Raw genomic sequence first — 12,085 nt, 5'->3', positions numbered from 1 at the left:
CACACTGCTAATAAAGACATACCCAAGACTGGGTAATTTGTAAAGAAAAGAAGTTTAATTGACTCACAGTTTAGTGGGGCTGGGAAGGCCTCAGGGAACTTACAATCATTGTGGAAGAAGAAGCAAACACATCCTTCTTCACATGGTGGGAGCAAGAAGTGCTGAGCAAAAGGGGAAAAAGCCCCTTATAAAATCACCAGATCTCATGAGAACTCACTCACTATCACAAGAACAGCATGAGGGTAACAGCCCCTATGATTCAATTACCCCCCACTTTGTCCCTCCCATGACATGTAGGGATTGTAGGAACTGCAAATTGAGATGAGATTTGGGTGGGGACAAAGGCAAACCATATCAACAAATAACCATCTACTCCCCAGATTAATTGTGCTTATCTTCTGGAGGTACTACTGTTTTAATTAATTGAAGTTTTATATATAAATTATCTTCCTCTTTTCTACACACATCACTCCCCTTTCCCAAATATTTCCCACTTATTTCTGCACATGCATAGGAAATTCTCATGATCAACAAAAATTCATTTTAGGGAACCATTGCCACCTGTGCCAGCTGAATCAACTCCAAACTACGGCTGTTCCAGCACTGTAGGGAATCTTCACAGCCTCTTAGCACTGGCCTTTTCTAGGCTGCTTTTTCTCCCCAAGCCATTTTCTGCAAGAAAGAATACATTTACCTTTACGGTTCCTAGGTAGTATTTACTGGTAGAATCCATGGGTTCCCAATATCACACAGAGTCTCTATAGGGCGATTTCTGAGTAGGCAAGATAGGTGACAACTCAAGCCATACCAATTAAAGAATACTGAGCTTTCTTTACACACAGAAATCACCCTCTTCTATGAGGTAGAATTTATACACTTAAAACTTAGCATTGTGAATTAAAGTATTTGGGTGACTTCAGTCATGTTTTCACTTAGCAAAGGAAAATGAATGACTAGTTAAGTGTGTCATTTTGGTTGCCTCCCAAATTGTTCTGATGTCTTTATTATGTGAAAGAAAAGAGTCTTTAGGACCCCAAACTCATAATGCTGAAGGGAAAATTAAGGTTGGAAACTGAGTCATGCAATACTGTCTTCCTTTTGTTCCCCAAAAGAGAGCTGTTATATCACAACCCTGGGTCCTGACTTCATACATAAATCAGGTTCCCACAATAGGCCACATATTTACCCAGCTGGCCTCCCTCAAACATTTCTCATGAGGAAATTCCCTGTAAGCTTCTAAATCTTTAAGAATACATATGTAACCTGAAAGATACATATGAATACATGTAAGGGAGATATACCCCTCTGTAAACTAGTGCTAAACCCAAGTTCTGTTTTATCTCACCCTGACTATGTCAATTACCAGTTTATCTTCACAGGTGCAGGACAAGAGCAGATCAGAAATCATTCCTCCACCTACCCATAGAAGAATGCGTAATTGACTTTTTCTCTATTGTATTTGTTCATGTTTCCTATATTTTATGTAAAATGTAGACATACTGAACACCAGAGGAATGCATAATTGTCTTTTTCTTTTACTCCATTTCACGTGTAAAATATAGGTTTACTGAGCACTAATCAGAGTCTCACAAGAATCTGACCATTTTCCTTACTACCTACCTGCTCTCTCTTTTATCCCTCCTGCTTGCTCTTTCTCCTTTAAATACTGAAGTTTCCAAAACCCTCTTGGGAAAAGTGCACAATACAGATGCTTCTATGCTTTGTGTTTTTACCCGAAGCATCCTCAAACTTTGGCTAAACAACCTCTATCAATTGAGACACTCATCACAATCATTTTTTGGTTAACGACCACAATAATCTGCTAGCACCTTTAAAATGTAATTTGATTTTAAAGAGAGACAAATAAAATAAACGAGTAAATGACATAAAGAATGTAAAGTGTCATTGTTTACAATGTGAGAATTAAAAATCCTTTATATGAAAGTTCTACATAATCAGAAAAACACAATATAAATAATATTTACCACTAGCAACCTAGCATAATAGGAAGAACATGGCTTTGGGAAATAGATCTCGATCTCTCTCTCTCTCTCCACCCCCCATCTGTCTCTCTCTTAAAACTACCTTTTGTTTACTTTCTTTACGACTGTGAGAGCATCGCTTTCATTTCCTAAATTCAGTTTTATCATATAAAATGGGAATAAAGTAACTATATGCGGTTGTGCAAGTATTAAATAGAATTTGGGATAAGTACATAGTATAGCAAGTCCATTTTAGCTTTCTAATGTAAGCTAACAAAATTAACATATATTGAATAAGCTTATTTTATTTTATTTTATTTTATTTTCTGTCAAGGTCTCATTCTGTTGCACAGGCTGAAGTGCAGTGGGGTGATCAAAGCTCACTGAAGCCTCGAACCCCTGGACCCAAGCTATCCTGTGGCTTCAGACTCCTGAATACCTGGGATGACGGGTGCAGAATACTATGCCTTGCTAATAAATTGTCAAAATGACATAAAACATCTTTTTATGCAGCCTTCACCTCAATTTTAGAAAGCAATGAATGTCTGGAATATTTGCATATCTACAAGTTAGAGAAGGCACAGGTTAGAGAGGGCATGATCATGACAAATTTTGTTTCCTCATCTATAAAATAAAGAAATTATTACTTACTTTGTGTTTGCCTATCTTCAATAAATGATAACTATTATTTTTAACATTGTTTGGTTTGTATAAGTAATTGGTCTCTTATGTGGAGTTAATTTATGCAAATAATGTTTATGTAAATTTATATCATGGTAAAAATACGTGTGTGTGTGTGTGTATAGATATACACACGCACATGTTGAGAACAAAAATTACAGGATACTATATTAAGAACTCAGAAACCAGTAAGGACTATGCAAATTTAAATATCAAAGTATAATAAGTCAACATTTTTGTAGTTGGCCATCTATTTTAATTGTTTAAATACCTGTTTTACACAGATCCTAACTCTCTAAGTTTGGTAGTTTCCTGCAATGCACCTTTTATATGTTGCAGTTGCTAAATACATCTTCCTGAAAATATTAATGAAAGGATAAATAAATTGATGCGTGGGTGAATTTTAATAATTTATTACATTCAATGTACTTAGCCATATTACTAGTGACTATTATAATCAAATACCAAAATGTAATTGTTCTAGGTTATATATATAATATTTTGAGGCCTGAATTTTATAGGCTCAATAATAATATTAGTATGTATTTTAATGAAAAATGAAGTTAAAATGTTAGCATTTATAGTCTCTCTAGAAAAAAAGTTAGACAGAAAACCCAAAATATTTGAAATAAAACTATTAAAGGCATTTCAACATCTCAGCTATATTAAAAAATATCCTTTACAATACTGTAGCCATTTAACATATCCTACAAAAGCTCATCAATATCAACAGACATTAATATTTGTCCCCAGGCATTAGTTGAGACGAAGGGGCACTAATTGAATTAATAGAGTTCTACTGAATGATGGCAAGGTAGCTACGGAGAAGCCCAATAGCTTTCCTTTAACTCAGCATATAAATTGCTACTATACTGGTTTCTGCAGAGAATAGGCTCTACTCTCAGTTGGCTGTGAAATCTAAATTAGCTTTTATATTCCATCCTGGTTCCCAAATAAGTACTGATACTCTTAAGCATATGTTATGTAATAGCCATGACAGAAACATGGATATAGTAATGGAAAATCATTTTTCAGCTTATGTGTAATAGACTCTTCTTTGTCTGAACAAAATTTGCTTCAAATAACATATAATAAGATGATATGTAAATATTATCTAAAGAGCTACAACTGCATCACTATTTGTCGAGTTACAGTTCCACTCGAATATTTAACAAAAACTTGTTTATGTTGCTTATATTTAACTATTTGGAGAAAGCAATAGACAGATCGTGCTTGAAATGGCTTTACTTAACTAGATTAAAAATATAGATAGTATGTTTCATATTTATGAATTTTTAAATTATTAATTCCAGAAAAGTAGGAAAGCTATTCTGACTTTCCATTTACATTGATTTTTTAAAGAGGTTATGTATTAATACAATAAATATGTCAAGGATCAGTTTGTGAACTTGTAGGAAATGAAAACTATGCTTCTTTACATGAGGTCTTACCTCCTATTTTTTAATAAACTTTGAAATCTTCACCTTATCCAAATAACTTGTGAAAAGTCATCAATCACAATTTATATGATTTTTTTTTCATTACTTAGAGGTCTCAAATAGAAGATGGACTTAAGGGAGTTGTCTAGATTTTATTCCACACTTACTCTTACTTTCTAAATTACTATATCTGTAGTGATGGATATATGTTGCCTGATGATAAAAAGTAAATCAAGCTATGAAATAGAAAATATAATTTAAGTTGCAATGGAATCACCTCATTGAACATATATGCAAAATTAAGAATATTTATGTTCCTAAAATTTGATTAAATTTTGATTAACTACAGATAATGTGCCCTTTTATATATTCTTCTTCCTTTGGAACAAATATTTAGAAACATAATGAAAAATCACTACTTCCTTTTCTTAAAAAAAAGTTTAATCACCTACTCCTACTCACGATTACTAAAAAGTGGCAAGAATAGCATGAAGAATTTCTATATACCCTTTACTCAGATCCCCAAATACTCACAAATACCACCTTTGCTTTCCTCATCTTCTCCTTGTCTTCCTTCTTTCTATTTCTCTCTCTCTCTTTCTGTATATGTGTATTTATATTGTTATATATAAAATTATATATTACATGTTTAAATTATATACATACTTGATCATATATTGTAAGTTTATATTATGATAGATAGGTGGACAATTAGATCTCCACCTTGATCTGGAATTACCTTTATGAGAGGATTTTGATTTTGAATTCAGTTTCCTTAACAAATGTGATATTGTTTACATTTTCTATATATCTTGTTTCCTATACATTTTTGTCTATTAGTAGTTTGGTAATTTGCATTTTTCAATGAATTTGTCCATTTCATCTATAGTATTGAGTATACATATTGGTATGACAGGGAATTTTGTATTTTCTTATTCTTCTCATTGGCAGTTATTGGTTTCTCTCGTTTTTTCTTAATTATCTTGCAGGGATCAATTTTATCAACTTTTTTTTTTTTTTTTGACAGTCTCACTCTGTTGCCCAGGCTGGAGTGCAGTGGCAAGATCTCGGCTCACTGCAAGCTCTGCCTCCTGGGTTCACACCATTCTCCTGCCTCAGCCTCCCGGTAGCTGGGACTACAGACGCCCGCCACCACGCCTGGATAATTTTTTGTATTTTTAGTAGAGATGGGGTTTCACCGTATTAGCCAGGATGGTCTTGATCTCCTGACCTCATGATCTGCCCACCTTGGCCTCCCAAAGTGCTGGGATTACAGGCATGAGCCACCGTGCCTGGCCCTCAATCTTTCCTAAAAAGCAACTTTTGACTTTATGTATTTTTTCTATTTTTTGGTCTGATTTCTATTTTGTACATTTCTGCTCATTCTAATAGTTTCATTTCTTCTATTTACTCTGGTTTATATTTCTTTTCTAGCTTCTTAGGTATTAAGCTTAGATAACTGATTTTAAATCATGTTTTCTTTGTAATAATATATTTAGTCTGAATTACCAGAACAATTCAAACACACTACATTTTATACCATAAATTGTTATACTTTAATTTCAACTTAATTAATTTCATTTAATTTAATTTTAATTTAATTTCAATTTAATAGCCTTGCTAAAGTTCTATGAGAATCTAGATAGAATGTTTATTATCTGTTTATTGAAGTTGTATTTTAGAATTGTAAATTAGGTCAGGTTTGTTGATAGTGCTGTGTAAATCTTTTATAGCTACAGCTCTCTCTTTTCGTTCAGCTTATTCTATCAATTAATAATGAAAGAGAAGAGTTTGTATCTCCAATTGTAACTGTGGATTTAAATTCCCTTTTTTCTGTCATGTGTCATTTCATGTATTGTGAAGCTCTTTTGCTAAGTTCGTGTACATTCAATGTTTTCGTGGTTTCTTGATGAATTGATCCTTTTACTCTATAAAATGCCCATATTTATCTCTGATATACTTTTTGCCTTTTTCTAATGTATAGCCACATCACCTTTTTATGTTCAGTGTTTTAATGACATATCTGTTTCAGCCTTTTACTTTTAGTTGTTCATATCTTTATTTTCAACATGCATTTTTCTGAATGCATCATGGATGGCCTGATTATTTTAGGCAGGATAAAAATCTTTGCCTTTAACTTTTACATCCCATTCGTGTTTGAAGTTTTTGATGTAGTTTAGGATTAAGTCTACTACTTTGGCAATGATTTTCTATTTTCCCACTGGGTTCATTATTTCTCTTTTCCTTCTATATTGGTGAACTGCTGTTGTTACATCTTGCACAGAATATGAGATAAATTTTTCTTAGATTTTGCCTAGCTGTAAATACTTTTTAATACATTTTGAAGGATACTTTTATTGGATATAAATTCTAGAGTATATTCTTTTATTCTTTATAAATTTTAAATATATTATTTCATTTTCTTTTGACCTTAATTATGATGAAAAATCAGTTGTAAATTATACAGTTATTCTCCACTCATGCAATACCTTTTTCTCTACCTCTTTTAATAAATTTTTATCTTTATATTTGGATTTCAGCCATTTGTTCTTTTGTGCCCAGGTGGTTGTCTGCTGCATTGGTCTTTTTATATTATCAATGTCATCAAGTCTGGAATCTTTTCAGGTATTTTTACTTCTACTATTTATTCTGCACCATTCTCTCTTTCTTTCTGAGAGGGATTAAAATTATGATAATATTAATCATTCAAATATTTTTCCCTCAGATCTAATACTTTCTGTTCTGTTCTTTCAGGCTTTTTAAATCTGATTTTAGTTTTTTTCTATTAATTTATCTTCGGTTACTTTTATATTTTTCTTCTGCTCTGCCCAATCTTCTATTATAAAGGTATTTTCGTATTTTAGATCATATACATTTAAAAATTGTTTTTCACATCTCTGCTAAAATTTCCCATCAAATCATGCGTGATGTTCATCTTTTCCTGTAGACATGTTAGAATTTTTATTATAGTAATTTTATGCTTCCTTTGGTAATTGTAATATCTGCGATGTCTCTGGATCTGCTTCTATTAATCACTTCCTTTTTAATGTTGGTCACTTTTTCTTGCTTCTTCAAGTTTTTATGTGAATTCTTACATGTCTGGGAATTTCCTATTTAGTAAGACCTGAGATCTGTGCCCTACGGTGGTTTTGGAGATCTATCTCTATTTTACAGATGAATCTTTTGATCTCCAAATTTCTGGAGGCCTCACCACCCTGCTTTAGAGCTCTGGGGCCAGATTTGTTGGTGGCCTAGCAGAACTTTTTTATCTCAAATCTCACCCCTAGCATTTTTATTTTTCTTTTGGCTACAGCTACCCATAGTCTAAAAGGTGGAGATATCCTCTAGGAAGCTCTAGGAAGGATTTTTCAGCTGCCCAATGTCACCCAGGCATTTTGTCGTTAAAATCAGGAGTATTTGTAGGCAGATGAAGGGGACTGAGCTCTCCCACCCCTCCATCAATCCTGATAGATGAAATCCCTGAGGTACTGTATTTTTCTTCCAGTTCCTCTGCATTTTTCCCATTCTTTCCAAGCTGAAAAGCAAGTTTGCCCGAAATGTTTCTTTCAATTTTCCTTTCCTTCCTCATTTTTTTTCTCATCTGAAAATAACATGTATCTGAGAGAAATTATCTCTATCCTCTCTCTATTCCCATATTTTTTTTAAGATAATATTTCTGTTACTCATGAAGGTAACAAGAATGAGATAGGTGTTAATATTTTCTCACTGTTACTATTGGGCCTCTTGTGGATTCTATTTTGTTATATCCAACCACAAATGCATTCTTAAAAGTTTGGTAAAACGTAGGCAGGATTCCTTTTATCCCAAGTTATGTCAGATAGATAGCATGTCCTAGTTTCTATTTTGTTGGTGGGGGAAGTAGAGAACAGCTATGTATTTCCTTTTTTTCTTTTTTTGAGACGGAGGCTTGCTCTATCACCTAGGCTGGAGTGTAATGGCATGATCTCCACTCACTGAAACCTCCACCTCCCAGGTTCATGCCCTTGTCCTGCCTCAGCCTCCCCAGTAACTGGGACTACAGGTGTGCACTACCACGCTCAGCTAATTTTTGTATTTTTAGTAGAGACGGGTTTTCACCATATTGGCCAGGATGGTCTTGAACTCCTGACCTCGTGATCTGCACCCCCACTCCCCGCCCCCAGGCTTCCCAAAGTGCCAGGATTACAGGCGTGAGCCACCACCCCCAGCCATTTCCTCCCTTTTATCAAGGACTGTCACCTCTGGAAGTTAGATTCTTTTTTTTTTTTTTTTTTTTTTTTGAGACGGAGTTTCGCTCTGTCGCCCGGGCTGGAGTGCAGTGGCCACATCTCAGCTCACTGCAAGCTCCGCCTCCCGGGTTTACGCCATTCTCCTGCCTCAGCCTCCCGAGTAGCTGGAACTACAGGCGCCCGCCACCTCACCCGGCTAGTTTTTTGTATTTTTTAGAGTAGAGACGGGGTTTCACAGTGTTAGCCAGGATGGTCTCGATCTCCTGACCTCGTGATCCGCCCGTCTCGGCCTCCCAAAGTGCTGGGATTACAGGCTTGAGCCACCGCGCCCGGCCGGAAGTTAGATTCTTTAAGTTTATTTGTATTCCAAAGGTTATAATGTTACTATTTTTAAAAATATGATTTGTAGCTTATCCAGCTTATTTTGTTTCCTTAGGACGACAGTGATGGTTTCTTATTACTTTCTATATTTATTCCAGAAATACTATTTATAAACACATTAAAATGCAACAAAAATATTGCATACATATCCGCAGATGGTTCATTCTGGTTGCTGTGTGGGCTTTAGTCCTTTATCTATAAGGGTTGCAAGTTTCTTCAATATAATCATAATTTTCCCTTCATGGAGCACCAGGCTATTCCTTTACTTTTTTATACATGCCTTTGGTGTGTGTTTTTTTATGAAGTGAGAAAGTGGTGTTTCTCTTGGGAATTGTCTTACCTGTTTCCAAATCTTTTTATGACAGTATATCCAACCTAGGTTGGCTAGGTTTTTTTTTCCTTTCTTCATGGAGCACTTTAAAGATGTTTTTCATTATCTTCCATCTCACTTTATTTACAATGAGAAGTCAGTGAGGAGTCAGCAGTTACTTTTGTTTTGTTTACCTTACCTTATTGTAATCCTGTCTTATTTCTATGCCTACATGTAAGATTACTTTTCCTCTGGTTATCTGCAATTTGATGATGATGTGTCTTGGTATGGTTTCATTGTGTTGAGCTTGGATTTATAGATTTTTTTTATAACATTCAACAAATTATTTGCTTTTATTTCTTTAAATATATTTCTGACTAACAGCATTCTTCTGATACTGCAATTACATATATGTTTGACTTCTTAACATCGTTCCACAGGTCGTTGGATTTTTGTTCCTTTTCCTTTCATCCCTTTTTATCAGTATTACAGCATGGTTTGTACCTATTACCCTGCCTCCACTTACATAGATTACCAGAGCTCTTCTTCAATAACTCTCTTTTTGCTAGGACACTGCTCCACAAATTCAAGCCACCTGAGACTCTCTGCTCTCCAATCTTTGTCTTTTCAGTTTAACAAGACTATTCATACGTTGCCTTGTTTCCCCTTCTTGTGCTGTGATTTGGAAAATGTCTCCGGGGATAATTATAGAATTCGTTTTTAACTCACTATCTCAAGGATCACGGTTCTGTATTTATTCATTTCCAATGTCTAAAACTTGTTGTTTTATATATTTTTGTAATTTTATTTGTTAATGCTTATTTTGGAAAGGCTAGTTTAATACCAGTTAGTAATGAACAGAAGATTATATCTTTATTTGTTGATAATGATCATTTTTATTAACTAGATCACATTTCATATGGCATCAAATAGGTGTTGTGCCGGACACCTCTTAACCTCAGTAGGAAGGATCCAGGTTCAAGAAGCGGAAGAAGAGACCCAGAGCCAGCAAGTGAGATATGGGGTTTGATTAGGGGATTATATACAGGGAAGAGTCCAGTGGTGGCAGGCTGGACAATATATCTGCCTTACGTACAGTCCAGTGGTGGCAGGCTGGTCAGGAAAACCACAAGTGCTTGCAATTTATATAGCATTTAACAAGCTCCCCCCACCACTTAACGATCTCCACCTGGCAGCCTCCATAACCCAAAATTCAGGGCATTAATCCCCTGTACAGCCCGTGTTCCATTGGACAGGTTGGGGGCTCAGATGTTTCTCATAGACAAGGAATGAATCTCTGGACTGGCCACTCCTGGATTCCGTGTCTCAGGACACACATTCAGGTGCCTCTGCAATCTGGGGTCATTTTAAGGATATGTTTAAGTTATTGCTATCAGAGGCTTTTACCTTACAAAAGGCATTAAATAATTAAAAGTCATAAAATATGCTTTAATTAGAAAACTAGGCATGATATTTCCAGGATGATTTCATATTTATATTAAATTGAAAACATGTATGATTTTCTACAGCTATTTTCACCCATGGTTTTTAAAATTTCATGCAACAGCCTGAGTAAGGTAGCTCCTTCCTGTACTCGCAGCACTTTGGGTGGCTGAGGCAGGAAGATTGCTTGAGCTCAGGAGTTTGAACCCTGTCTCAAAACAAAAACAAACAAACAAACAAACAAAAAAATTCCCCTAGGGTGGTGGCACTTATCTGTAGTCCCAGCTACTCAGAAGGCTGAGGTGGTAGGATCCTTTGAGCTGGGGAGGTCGAAGCTGCAGTGAGCCATGATCACACCACTGTACTCCAGCCTCCAGGTTGGGTGACAGAGAAAAACTTTGCCTCAAAAAAAAAAAAAAAAAGAGAAGAAAACTTGATGCAACATATGAGAACTTTTAATCACATATATGCTATTATTATTTTTGAGGATTGATTTCAATAGCATATACACAAGGTCAAACAGAAAAATTAAAATTGTCAAAGTGTTTATTTAAAATTAAATTTGGATAAATATACATTCGTTAAGATTTTAAAAGAAGGAAAACTGAATATAATATCTTGTTGAACATACTGTTAAGTGAAACCACTGATGGCTGCTTCCCAGAAATTATCTTTAAAAATTCACATTTATAACGAATAAAATATTTTAATATTTAGGGAACTCAGAGCTATTGTGGTTAGCATTCAACTTTATTTTTGAGCATAAGATTTTTGCATTTTCAGTTAAGAGGTGAAGATTGGCTGGGCACAGTGGCTCATGCCTGTAATCTCAGCACTTTGAGAGGCTGAGGTGGGCAGAACACGTGAGGTCAGGAGTTCGAAACCAGCCTGCCCAACATGACAAATCTTGTCTCTACTAAAAATACAAGAATTAGCTGGACATGATGGCAGGCGCCTGTAATCCTAGCTACTCAGGGAGGCTGAAGGGTAATCGCTTGAACCTGGGAGGTGGAAGTTGCAGTGAGCCAAGATCACACCACTGCACTCCAGCCTGGGCAACAATGCAAGACTCATCTCAAAAAATAAAATAAAATAAAATAAAATAAAATAAAATAATAAAAAAATAAAAAAGTGAAGGTTGATCTATGTCAAGATAGTTTGTAAAGTTAAAAAAAATTAATCAAGAATTTGTTGTCTTCAAGGTCATGCTGCAAGCTAACAAATATTGATTTTTTATTGTTTCCATTTAGGCTACTGAATTGACCTACTTACAAAACTTCAAATATGCCTCTAATTTTTTAGACGTCTTTATGTAACAAAATGTCCTTCAGGGTCTAGGGTATGTTTTCCTAAACTCCCAGGCCTAGAATCTCAGCCATATATCTATTTTGGTTCACCCATGGAGTACCCTGGACATACTTAAAAAATGGCACTTAGTTTGCAGAGTTATAATAATCTTTTGACTGCTTTGTTTTTCTCACTTGATTTTAAATCCCATGAAACTATCAATGGTGTATTAATCATCCCTATTGCCCATTATGGCCTTTACTACAGAATAAATATTAATACTTGTTAAGCAAACAAGTGAAATTATTTCTCTATTCTACATTGCATACAAAT

At 35.0% G+C, this 12,085-nt stretch overlaps 1 protein-coding gene across 6 annotated transcripts in view; it reads left to right on the top strand.

The window, feature by feature from the left end:
- LRFN5 (leucine rich repeat and fibronectin type III domain containing 5) overlaps positions 1-12,085 on the top strand; it is a 312,634-nt gene that overhangs the window by 282,939 nt on the left and 17,610 nt on the right. The gene's annotated exons all lie outside the window — the stretch shown is intronic.

The sequence above is a fragment of the Rhinopithecus roxellana genome, chromosome 5 (assembly GCF_007565055.1).
Source record: "Rhinopithecus roxellana isolate Shanxi Qingling chromosome 5, ASM756505v1, whole genome shotgun sequence".
Classification (NCBI taxonomy): Eukaryota; Metazoa; Chordata; class Mammalia; order Primates; family Cercopithecidae; genus Rhinopithecus; species Rhinopithecus roxellana.
Note: the sequence above shows the minus strand (reverse complement) of the source record. Positions and strands in the feature narration are given on the sequence as shown.